General features: G+C 47.0%; 1 protein-coding gene across 4 annotated transcripts in view; it reads left to right on the forward strand.

Moving 5' to 3' along the window:
* Window positions 1-12,080, forward strand: part of LOC143962650 (multiple epidermal growth factor-like domains protein 11) — a 981,904-nt gene that overhangs the window by 111,981 nt on the left and 857,843 nt on the right. The window lies entirely within an intron of this gene.

The following is a 12,080-nucleotide window of genomic DNA, read 5'->3' on the forward strand; positions in this document are numbered from 1 at the left end:
AATGGGGAACTTATGATGTGAAGGGGAACTTCTGATGTGAAGGGTAACCTCTAATGTGATGGGGGACCTCTGATGTAATGGAGGGCTTCTCATGTGAAGGGGTACTTCTGATGTGATGGGAGGACCTCTGATGTAAAGGAGGGCTTCTGATGTGATGGGGGGACCTCTAATGTGATGGAGGGAGAGCTCTGATGTGACGGGAACCTCTGATGTAATGGGGGGCACTGGTGTGATTGGGGGAACCCTGATGTAAAGGGAAACCTCTGATGTCAAGGGAAGACCTCTGAAGTGAAGTTAATTTAATCAAGGCAGTCCTGTGCATTCTTCTAGTCTCAGGTTTCCCAATTAAGTAACATTTAGTTTTTTTACATTTTAGACTGGGGTGCCCCTAGATTTTGCATACTTTTAAGGGTGCCTGGACTGCAAAAGGTTTGAGATATGCCGTATAGACTGTCTCTGAATACTTACCTTCACATTGCCTGGGGTGTTCTTTTAATTATTGATATGAAGTCACATGATTTAGATCTAGTTCAATAAGTTTTCACAGGTTTGCCAAAAATATTCAGGTTTAATAATAAAAAAAAAAAAAAAGAGTTCTTTGATGTGTAGCAGGTATTGACTCCGCTCTTGACATCTTTAAAAACCCAGGAACCACAAAGAGAACTGTCTTTAAAATAGGATCGCTCAACCCTTTCAGGTTTCTTTGTGTGACTTGGGTGGTTTGCTGATTTTCCTCTTGAAACGGGGACCTATCATTAACTTTACCGGTCTGCATGAATAAAAAACCTGACGTACCACAATACTGCAACGGTATCATTAATAAAAAATAAGTATACCTATACATTTTCTTCAATAAAAAGCAGCTCTTAAAGTGGAGTTCAAGGAAAACATTTTTCATCTACAGCAATATCTACTACTAATCATTGCCATTGTCTATTGCATTGTTGCTGTGTAACGTGTATTACTAAAAAAAAATAACAAAAAAAAAATAATATATATATATATATATATATATATATATATATATTCATTCAAATGCAACTATTACAAATATAATTACAACAAACATTTTCAAGAAATAAAAACAATTTTTTTTTCTTGGAAAAAATTTGTATTCCCCACCCCATGGGCCTTCGGGTACATGCCCGCTTGTCAGATCTCCTAGTAGTTTAAAGTGGAACTTAACTGTATATGAGCACCATGAACTGAAAACACTATTTCATAAATTTTTAATATTCAAAGCAAACTCCCCCTTCCATGTCTCCATACTTTATTGTTTCGGGGGGTGAGCCTCCAAATATCCCGGACGAGCCCCCAATTGTTTTGCTTTTGCTAGCAAGGTTACTTTGTGATATAAGCAAGGAAGCGCAGATCTCTGCAGTGTATAAATGTGCTTTTACTGTACAAAAAGGCTGTGCATACAAATTACTATTACAATATTTGGAATACAGTACAAGACTGACAAATATATCAAGCAGGATGCCTAGCAAATAAGCAGAAACTATGGTCTGTGAACAGTAGAAATATGCCTAAAAAGTTACTTAACTCAGGTTACCGTGTGTTCATAATCTCCACTGGCAACAAGGACCCAAAGCTTCTATAAGAAGTTGCTGGAGATCAGGCGAAAGCATCTTCTTCCGCTCTCTTATTCTTGGCTGGTACAGACTTTTCCTGGTTCTAAAGCATGATGGAATCCCATCCAGCTTATGCCTAACAACCTTTTTATATGTCAGGTTGTTTACCATAGCTACCGACAACGGTTACAAACTTGTTTACCTTAACAACAGTTCCCATTGTTTGAGGACAGCCTGTATTACCAAGGCATTCGTTTGAGAAGTATCCACTCAAACACAACCTGACTTCTGTTTCTAGCAAAACAGATTGTTCCAGTCTTATAAAAAAAAATTCATATAATATATTTTATTTTAAACGCAACACATTTATTTTGTTGAGAAATCACTTTAAAGCGGTAGTAAACCCACTAATTTTTATTTATTTTATTACCACCTGCAAAGCAAAAGGCATAATCAGCTAGTATGCACCGCATACTAGCTCATTATGAAATACTTACCTTAGAACGAGGCCCCGACATCTGGTCCGATCCACAGCGAGGGAGCTGACATGCTCCCTCTGCGTTTCTTCCGGGTATCGCGGCTCCGGCATGCGCGCGGGAGATTTCTTCCCGGCCGGGCCGGCCACTGCCGGACTTTCAGCCGAGAATCCCCTTGTGCGCATGCGCCGCTGCAGTCAGCGGCGCATACCGAGGGGAATATCTCCTAAACCGTACAGGTTTAGGAGATATTTTTTTTACCTACAGGTAAGCCTTATTATAGGCCTTCCTGTAGGTAAAAGTTAAAAAAATGAGTATACAACCACTTTAACTAGTTACTGCCCGCCGCAGTTGTACTCCCCTGCGCGAATCGCCGTCATTGTGCGTCAGGCTTGTACACTGCAATTTGTGGGCGCACACCCTTTCCTGTGTGGGGGGGAGCCAGCCAGCGGGTCCAGTAGCCTTGATGTCCGCCAGCCAACCGCGATTGCTCCAGAGACAGGCAGAACAGGGATCTGTCAGTGTAAATAAACAGATCCCCGTTTTGTCAGGGGAGGAGAGAGAGATTGTCTGTTCCCAGTGATTAGGAACAGCCATCTCTCTCCTCCTCCAGTCAGTACCCTCCCTCCACAGTTAGAAACAACTCCCATGGAACACACTTAACCCCTTGATTGCCCCCTAGTGTTAACCCCTTCCCTGCCAGTGACATATACATAATATTATATTATACAGTACCGTATATACTCGAGTATAAGCCGAGATTTTCAGCCCCTTTTTTTAGGCTGAAAGTGCCCCCCTCGACTTATACTCGAGTCACGCAGATCGGCGACCATTCCACTATTCAAAAGCCGCGCCTCCCTGTCTGTGATAGGCGGAACACTCAATTTCCCAGCAGTCAGTGTTCCGCCTATCACGGACATCCGCTCATTCTCATACTACGGACGAGGATGAGAGGATGTCCATGATAGGCGGAACACTGACTGCTGGGAAATTGAGTGTTCCGCCTATCACAGACAGGGAGGCGCGGCTTTTGAACAGTGGAATGGTCTGTCAGACGAGGAGGAGAGGTGCGGCGCGGCATGGCACACAGAGGCTGCAGAAGGCAAAGAGACAGGTAGGCTGCGATAGACACAGGGAGGGACGGGACACAGGCATGGACGGGACACAGGCATGGACGGGACACATGCATGGACGCATGGACGGGACACAGGCATGGACGCATGGACGGGACACAGGCATGGACGGGACACAGGCATGGACGGGACACAGGCATGGATGGGACACAGGCATGGACGGGACACAGGCATGGACGGGACACAGGCATGGATGGGACACAGGCATGGATGGGACACAGGCATGGACGGGACACAGGCATGGACGGGACACAGGCATGGACGGGACACAGGCATGGATGGGACACAGGCATGGATGGGACACAGGCATGGACGGGACACAGGCATGGACGGGACACAGGGATGGACACAGTGATGGACAGGCATGTCTCACCCTCGGCTTATACACGAGTCAATAAGTTTTCCCAGTTTTTTGTGGTAAATTAGGGGCCTCGGCTTATATTCGGATCGACCTATACTCGAGTATATACGGTAATCAGTGGCTATTTTTAGCTCTGATCACTGTATAAATGTCACTGGTCCCAAAAAAACTGTCAAAAGTGTCCGATCTGTACAACTCTACATTTATGGCTCATTAGGGGGAGTCTTTCCTGACACATAAGATATGGGAGAGTGCGTATTTTCCTAAATTCCTGAGTTTAGCTCTGTAGGAGCTAAACTCCTACAGAGAGGGAGAGTGGCCAATAAGAGGGTTAAAAGAGAGTGTGGTCAATAAGAATATTTTAGCCTTCGCGGGCGGTTAGAGCGTACCAATTTTTCAATAGTATAGTAGTTGATTTTAGCTAAGTTGTTTTTATTGTGATTTTATTGTGCTTTTGTTTCTGTTTGTTTGTTTGTTTTGCTATACAATAGCCCAATAGGCTCTTTTATGTACTGATAACTTCGAAATGCAATAAAAATAATAAAAAAAAAAAAAAGTGTCCTAAAAATCGTAGATCGCTGCCATTAATAGTAAAAAAAAAAAAAAATGGCATTAGTCTATCTCATAGTTTGTAGCTGCTATAACTTTTGCGCAAACCAATCAATATATGCTTATTGCGAAAAAAAAAAAAAATTTAACCAAAAATATGTAGCAGAATACATATTGGCCTAAATTGAGGAAGACATTATTTTATTTATTTTTTTTAATTTGGGATATTTATTATAGCAAAAAGATAAAAAATATTGGGTTTTTTCGAAATCGAAGCTCGTTTTTTGTTTATAGCGCAAAAAATAAAAAAACGCAGAGGTGATCAAATACCACCAAAAGAAAGCTTGAAATTTGTGGGGAAAAAAGGAACTTTTTTATTTGGGTACAACGTCGCCCCCCCCCCCCCCCTACGCTTTTGTCAGTTAAAGTGACGCAGTGCCGTATCGCAAAAAATTACCTGGTTATTAAGGGGGCAAATCCTTCCGGTCCTTAAAGAGGTTGTAAAGGTTCGTGTTTTTTCACCTTAGTGCATCCTATGCATTAAGATCAATAAACACCTGGCAGCCACCGGCCCCCTAGCCCCCCCATTTTACTTACCTGAACCCCTTCATTCAGTCGGCAGGGGACACGCTGTCTCTCTCTCCACGGACTCCCGGCTCTTGATTGGATAGATTGATAGCAGCGCAGCCATTGGCTCCCGGGGGGGTGGGACTGAGTCCTGCATTCGGGGGCTCTATGGACGCCAAAGGCTGAACTCGGGAGCACGCCCGCAAGGTAATCCCCCGGAAGAGAGCATCTCCCAGGGCGTTATCTGATGCAGGGAGGAGCCTGATCGGATTATCTAGGACCTCCTACGTCACTCATTTCTACCCATAACATGTCCGCCTTCCCATTATTCCTTGGTCGGGGTTTTTTGGTTGGCTCCGCTCCCTGGGCTCCCTTCCCAAGCATATATTGCTGCCATCCTCGGTGAACATAGCCACAGGCACCTAGGTCTTGCCAATTGCTGAGTATGGGGTCTTTTCTTTCTCTGTAAGGCCCCATCTTACCATTTGTCCCTTATTTATTCATGTGTTACATTACCTTTTTGCTCATTCATTTTCAGATATATCCTTCATCCATCCACCCCTGAAGAGCGAGTTCTGTATTGGATGGGCTGTATTGGATGTTATGTATACCCACATATTAAATAAGTAATGCAATCTTTAACCATGTACAAAATTGTATCGGCTTTGCCTTTGTTTATGCTACTCTTTCATGTGTGATCATTGTATTTATATTTGTCAAATTCATCGGCCAGTTGTGCACCTCATATAAAGTCCCAAAGGGGCAATACCTATGTTTTATTGTACTATTAGGGGTGGAGATGTGTCACTGGTGACACCAGGCCTTTCTTTTTCTTTTTCTTTTTCATTTACGCAGCAGGAAAACAAGAGCTCCGGGCCCAGAGGGAAGGGCCCCAGGCTCACAGGAAAGGGTTTAGTGACTAATGGAAGGGGACCCGGCAGTCAGGGGGTGGCCCTCCATGGTTTCTTGCGCCAGGGGCCCTGAAGGTCCTAGTTACGCCTCTGCCTAAGACTTTTTGGGGTTGATTTACTAAAGGCAAATAGACTGTGCACTTTGCAAAGTGAAGTTGCTCCAGTAAATGAGCAGAAGCTTTGCTGACTTCCATCATCCAATCATGTGCAAGCAAAAATGCTGTTTTTTATTTATATTTTATTTCTTCATTGCGTGTGATTGGGTATTCTTTGCAAAGTGAAATTTCACCTCATCAGAGGATGCTGGGACTGTGACATCATAATGGGCGGGGACATCACCCGGTGATGTCCCTATATAAGTCGCCGCACGCCGCGTGTCCTGTCATAGTGACCGGAGACAGCGACGAGGCAACATCTCCAGAAGAGAAGAAGAGAAGAACAGAAGTAGGCACGGTGTCCCGGCAAGAAGAACCAAAGAGGGGGACAAGACCCCCGAAGTCGGAAGAAGAGGGCGGCGGCGAAGAACAAAGCCGGGCTCCTCCGCTAGTAAAAGAGCTAGCAGTAGAAAGCGGAGGAGTCCGGCGAGAAGACCCCCGAAGACGGAAGAATACCCCCGGAGCTGTGCAATAAACTATTTTAACCCTTGTGTGTTGTGTTTTTTTTTTTACTTTTTTTTCACAGGTGAATGGGTAGGGGTACATTGTACCCCATACTCATTCACAAGAGGTGGGGGGGCCAGGATACTGGGGGCACCCTTATTAAAGGGGGCTCAAGGAATCCGATAAGCCCCCCGCCCGCAGATCCCGACAACCAACGGCCAGGGTTGTCGGGAAGAGGCCCTTGTCCTCATCAACATGGGGACAAGGTGCTTTGGTGCTGGGGTGGTGCCGCGCGGCCCCCCCTTCCCCAAGGCACCCCCCATGTTGAGGGCACGCGGCCCGGTACGGCTCAGGAGGGGGGGCGCTCGCTCGTCCCCACCCCCTTTTCTGGCTGGCCAGGTAGCGCGCTCGGATAAGGGTCTGGTATGGACCTAGGGGGGACCCCCACGCCGTTTTTTCGGCGTAGGGATTCCCCTTTAAGTCCATACCAGGTGACAGGGCCAGCGACGCCTCCTTCGCTGGTCCCGGCTACCTGGAGCCGCGCTCCAAAATTTTTCAAAAGTACGGCGGACTAGCACACACACGGCTGCACTGTCCGCCGAAATGCCAGTCCAGCGGACAGATTGATGTGCAAAACTCCAATCTTAGTCCGCCGGACTTTTGGGTAAAAAAAAGGCAGCCGGAGCCTACACACGGGCGGATTCCGCCGGACTTTTCCACCGGATTGTTTGATCGTGTGTACGCGGCATCAGGGACAATGTTATAAATAGGTTATAAAAAAAATCCAAATCTTTGATGATCCCTAGGAGCGCCATCAAATCTATCATAACCAAATGGAAAGAACATGGCACAACAGCAAACCTGCCAAGAGACGGCCGCAAACCAAAACTCACGGACCGGGTAAGGAGGGCATTAATCAGAGAGGCAGCACAGAGACCTAAGGTAACCCTGGAGGAGCTGCAGAGTTCCACAGCAGAGACTGGAGTATCTGTACATAGGACGACAATAAGCCGTACGCTCCATAGAGTTGGGCTTTATGGCGGAGTGGCCAGAAGAAAGACATTACTTTCAGCAAAAAACAAAATGGCACGTTTTGAGTTTGTGAAAAGGCATGTGGGAGACTCCCAAAATGTATGGAGGAAGGTGATCTGGTCTGATGTATGGAGGAAGGTGATCTGGTCTGATGTATGGAGGAAGGTGATCTGGTCTGATGTATGGAGGAAGGTGCTCTGGTCTGATGTATGCAGGAAGGTGCTCTGGTCTGATGTATGGTGGAAGGTGATCTGCTATGATGTATGGAGGAAGGTGATCTGGTCTGATGTATGGAGGAAGGTGATCTGGTCTGATGTACGGAGGAAGGTGATCTGGTCTGATGTATGGAGGAAGGTGCTCTGCTCTGATGTATGGAGGAAGGTGCTCTGGTCTGATGTATGGAGGAAGGTGATCTGGTCTGATGTACGGAGGAAGGTGATCTGGTCTGATGTATGGAGGAAGGTGCTCTGGTCTGATGTATGGAGGAAGGTTCTCTGGTCTGATGTATGGAGGAAGGTGATCTGGTCTGATGTATGGAGGAAGGTGCTCTGGTCTGATGTATGGAGGAAGGTTCTCTGGTCTGATGTATGGAGGAAGGTGATCTGGTCTGATGTGTGGAGGAAGGTGCTCTGGTCTGATGTGTGGAGGAAGGTGATCTGGTCTGATGTATGGAGGAAGGTGATCTGCTCTGATGTATGGAGGAAGGTGATCTGGTCTGATGTATGGAGGAAGGTGATCTGGTCTGATGTATGGAGGAAGGTGATCTGGTCTGATGTATGGAGGAAGGTGATCTGGTCTCATGTATGGAGGAAGGTGATCTGGTCTGATGTATGGAGGAAGGTGATCTGGTCTGATGTATGGAGGAAGGTTCTCTGGTCTGATGTATGGAGGAAGGTGATCTGGTCTGATGTATGGAGGAAGGTGATCTGGTCTGATGTGTGGAGGAAGGTGCTCTGGTCTGATGTGTGGAGGAAGGTGATCTGGTCTGATGTGTGGAGGAAGGTGATCTGGTCTGATGTGTGGAGGAAGGTGCTCTGGTCTGATGTGTGGAGGAAGGTGATCTGGTCTGATGTGTGGAGGAAGGTGATCTGGTCTGATGTATGGAGGAAGGTGATCTGGTCTGATGTATGGAGGAAGGTGATCTGGTCTGATGTATGGAGGAAGGTGATCTGGTCTGATGTATGGAGGAAGGTGCTCTGGTCTGATGTATGGAGGAAGGTGCTCTGGTCTGATGTATGGAGGAAGGTGATCTGGTCTGATGTATGGAGGAAGGTGATCTGGTCTGATGTATGGAGGAAGGTGATCTGGTCTGATGTATGGAGGAAGGTGATCTGGTCTGATGTATGGAGGAAGGTGATCTGGTCTGATGTATGGAGGAAGGTGCTCTGGTCTGATGTATGGAGGAAGGTGATCTGGTCTGATGTATGGAGGAAGGTGATCTGGTCTGATGTGTGGAGGAAGGTGATCTGGTCTGATGTATGGAGGAAGGTGATCTGCTCTGATGTATGGAGGAAGGTGATCTGGTCTGATGTATGGAGGAAGGTGATCTGGTCTGATGTATGGAGGAAGGTGATCTGGTCTGATGTATGGAGGAAGGTGATCTGGTCTCATGTATGGAGGAAGGTGATCTGGTCTGATGTATGGAGGAAGGTGATCTGGTCTGATGTATGGAGGAAGGTTCTCTGGTCTGATGTATGGAGGAAGGTGATCTGGTCTGATGTATGGAGGAAGGTGATCTGGTCTGATGTGTGGAGGAAGGTGCTCTGGTCTGATGTGTGGAGGAAGGTGATCTGGTCTGATGTGTGGAGGAAGGTGATCTGGTCTGATGTGTGGAGGAAGGTGCTCTGGTCTGATGTGTGGAGGAAGGTGATCTGGTCTGATGTGTGGAGGAAGGTGATCTGGTCTGATGTATGGAGGAAGGTGATCTGGTCTGATGTATGGAGGAAGGTGATCTGGTCTGATGTATGGAGGAAGGTGATCTGGTCTGATGTATGGAGGAAGGTGCTCTGGTCTGATGTATGGAGGAAGGTGCTCTGGTCTGATGTATGGAGGAAGGTGATCTGGTCTGATGTATGGAGGAAGGTGATCTGGTCTGATGTATGGAGGAAGGTGATCTGGTCTGATGTATGGAGGAAGGTGATCTGGTCTGATGTATGGAGGAAGGTGATCTGGTCTGATGTATGGAGGAAGGTGCTCTGGTCTGATGTATGGAGGAAGGTGATCTGGTCTGATGTATGGAGGAAGGTGATCTGGTCTGATGTATGGAGGAAGGTGATCTGGTCTGATGTACGGAGGAAGGTGATCTGCTCTGATGTACGGAGGAAGGTGATCTGGTCTGATGTATGGAGGAAGGTGATCTGGTCTGATGTATGGAGGAAGGTGATCTGGTCTGATGTATGGAGGAAGGTGATCTGGTCTGATGTATGGAGGAAGGTGATCTGGTCTGATGTATGGAGGAAGGTGATCTGGTCTGATGTATGGAGAAAGGTGATCTGGTCTGATGTATGGAGGAAGGTGATCTGGTCTGATGTATGGAGGAAGGTTCTCTGGTCTGATGTATGGAGGAAGGTGATCTGGTCTGATGTATGGAGGAAGGTGATCTGGTCTGATGTGTGGAGGAAGGTGCTCTGGTCTGATGTGTGGAGGAAGGTGATCTGGTCTGATGTGTGGAGGAAGGTGCTCTGGTCTGATGTGTGGAGGAAGGTGATCTGGTCTGATGTGTGGAGGAAGGTGATCTGGTCTGATGTATGGAGGAAGGTGATCTGGTCTGATGTATGGAGGAAGGTGATCTGGTCTGATGTATGGAGGAAGGTGATCTGGTCTGATGTATGGAGGAAGGTGCTCTGGTCTGATGTATGGAGGAAGGTGCTCTGGTCTGATGTATGGAGGAAGGTGATCTGGTCTGATGTATGGAGGAAGGTGATCTGGTCTGATGTATGGAGGAAGGTGATCTGGTCTGATGTATGGAGGAAGGTGATCTGGTCTGATGTATGGAGGAAGGTGATCTGGTCTGATGTATGGAGGAAGGTGCTCTGGTCTGATGTATGGAGGAAGGTGATCTGGTCTGATGTATGGAGGAAGGTGATCTGGTCTGATGTGTGGAGGAAGGTGATCTGGTCTGATGTATGGAGGAAGGTGATCTGCTCTGATGTATGGAGGAAGGTGATCTGGTCTGATGTATGGAGGAAGGTGATCTGGTCTGATGTATGGAGGAAGGTGATCTGGTCTGATGTATGGAGGAAGGTGATCTGGTCTCATGTATGGAGGAAGGTGATCTGGTCTGATGTATGGAGGAAGGTGATCTGGTCTGATGTATGGAGGAAGGTTCTCTGGTCTGATGTATGGAGGAAGGTGATCTGGTCTGATGTATGGAGGAAGGTGATCTGGTCTGATGTGTGGAGGAAGGTGCTCTGGTCTGATGTGTGGAGGAAGGTGATCTGGTCTGATGTGTGGAGGAAGGTGATCTGGTCTGATGTGTGGAGGAAGGTGCTCTGGTCTGATGTGTGGAGGAAGGTGATCTGGTCTGATGTGTGGAGGAAGGTGATCTGGTCTGATGTATGGAGGAAGGTGATCTGGTCTGATGTATGGAGGAAGGTGATCTGGTCTGATGTATGGAGGAAGGTGATCTGGTCTGATGTATGGAGGAAGGTGCTCTGGTCTGATGTATGGAGGAAGGTGCTCTGGTCTGATGTATGGAGGAAGGTGATCTGGTCTGATGTATGGAGGAAGGTGATCTGGTCTGATGTATGGAGGAAGGTGATCTGGTCTGATGTATGGAGGAAGGTGATCTGGTCTGATGTATGGAGGAAGGTGCTCTGGTCTGATGTATGGAGGAAGGTGATCTGGTCTGATGTATGGAGGAAGGTGATCTGGTCTGATGTATGGAGGAAGGTGATCTGGTCTGATGTACGGAGGAAGGTGATCTGCTCTGATGTACGGAGGAAGGTGATCTGGTCTGATGTATGGAGGAAGGTGATCTGGTCTGATGTATGGAGGAAGGTGATCTGGTCTGATGTATGGAGGAAGGTGATCTGGTCTGATGTATGGAGGAAGGTGATCTGGTCTGATGTATGGAGGAAGGTGATCTGGTCTGATGTATGGAGGAAGGTGATCTGGTCTGATGTATGGAGGAAGGTGATCTGGTCTGATGTACGGAGGAAGGTGATCTGGTCTGATGTATGGAGGAAGGTGATCTGGTCTGATGTATGGAGGAAGGTGATCTGGTCTGATGTATGGAGGAAGGTGATCTGGTCTGATGTATGGAGGAAGGTGCTCTGGTCTGATGTATGGAGGAAGGTGATCTGGTCTGATGTATGGAGGAAGGTGATCTGGTCTGATGTATGGAGGAAGGTGATCTGGTCTGATGTATGGAGGAAGGTGCTCTGGTCTGATGTATGGAGGAAGGTGATCTGGTCTGATGTATGGAAGAAGGTGATCTGGTCTGATGTATGGAGGAAGGTGCTCTGGTCTGATGTATGGAGGAAGGTGATCTGGTCTGATGAGACTAAAATTTTACTTTTTAGCCATCAAAGAAAACGCTATGTATGGTATAAACCCAACATATCACATCACCCAAAGACTGTTCATTGTCTCTGCAAGTGATATATGGTAGTCTGGCAGCGGGGTGATTTGGAGGATGTGTGTTACTAGTGGCAACTACACCGCTACAGCTCTTGTAAAGATTTTTTTTTTAATGTTGGCAACGATTTTGACCAACGAACGCTTTTTCGTTTGGTTGGCTGTCGAGAGATCGGTCTATTTTCTAACCGTGTATTCCTGCTATTACTGTATACGATGCAACCTTCTTTTATTGAAGGTTACAAAGTTCTCTGGGTTTCTTTTACAGGCAGGTCGGTAAGTTTCCTGCGTTTTGCCTCT

This window comes from Lithobates pipiens, unplaced genomic scaffold (genome assembly GCF_037356315.1).
Source record: "Lithobates pipiens isolate NorthernLeopardFrog02 unplaced genomic scaffold, aLitPip1_a1.2 Scaffold_8, whole genome shotgun sequence".
NCBI lineage: Eukaryota > Metazoa > Chordata > Amphibia > Anura > Ranidae > Lithobates > Lithobates pipiens.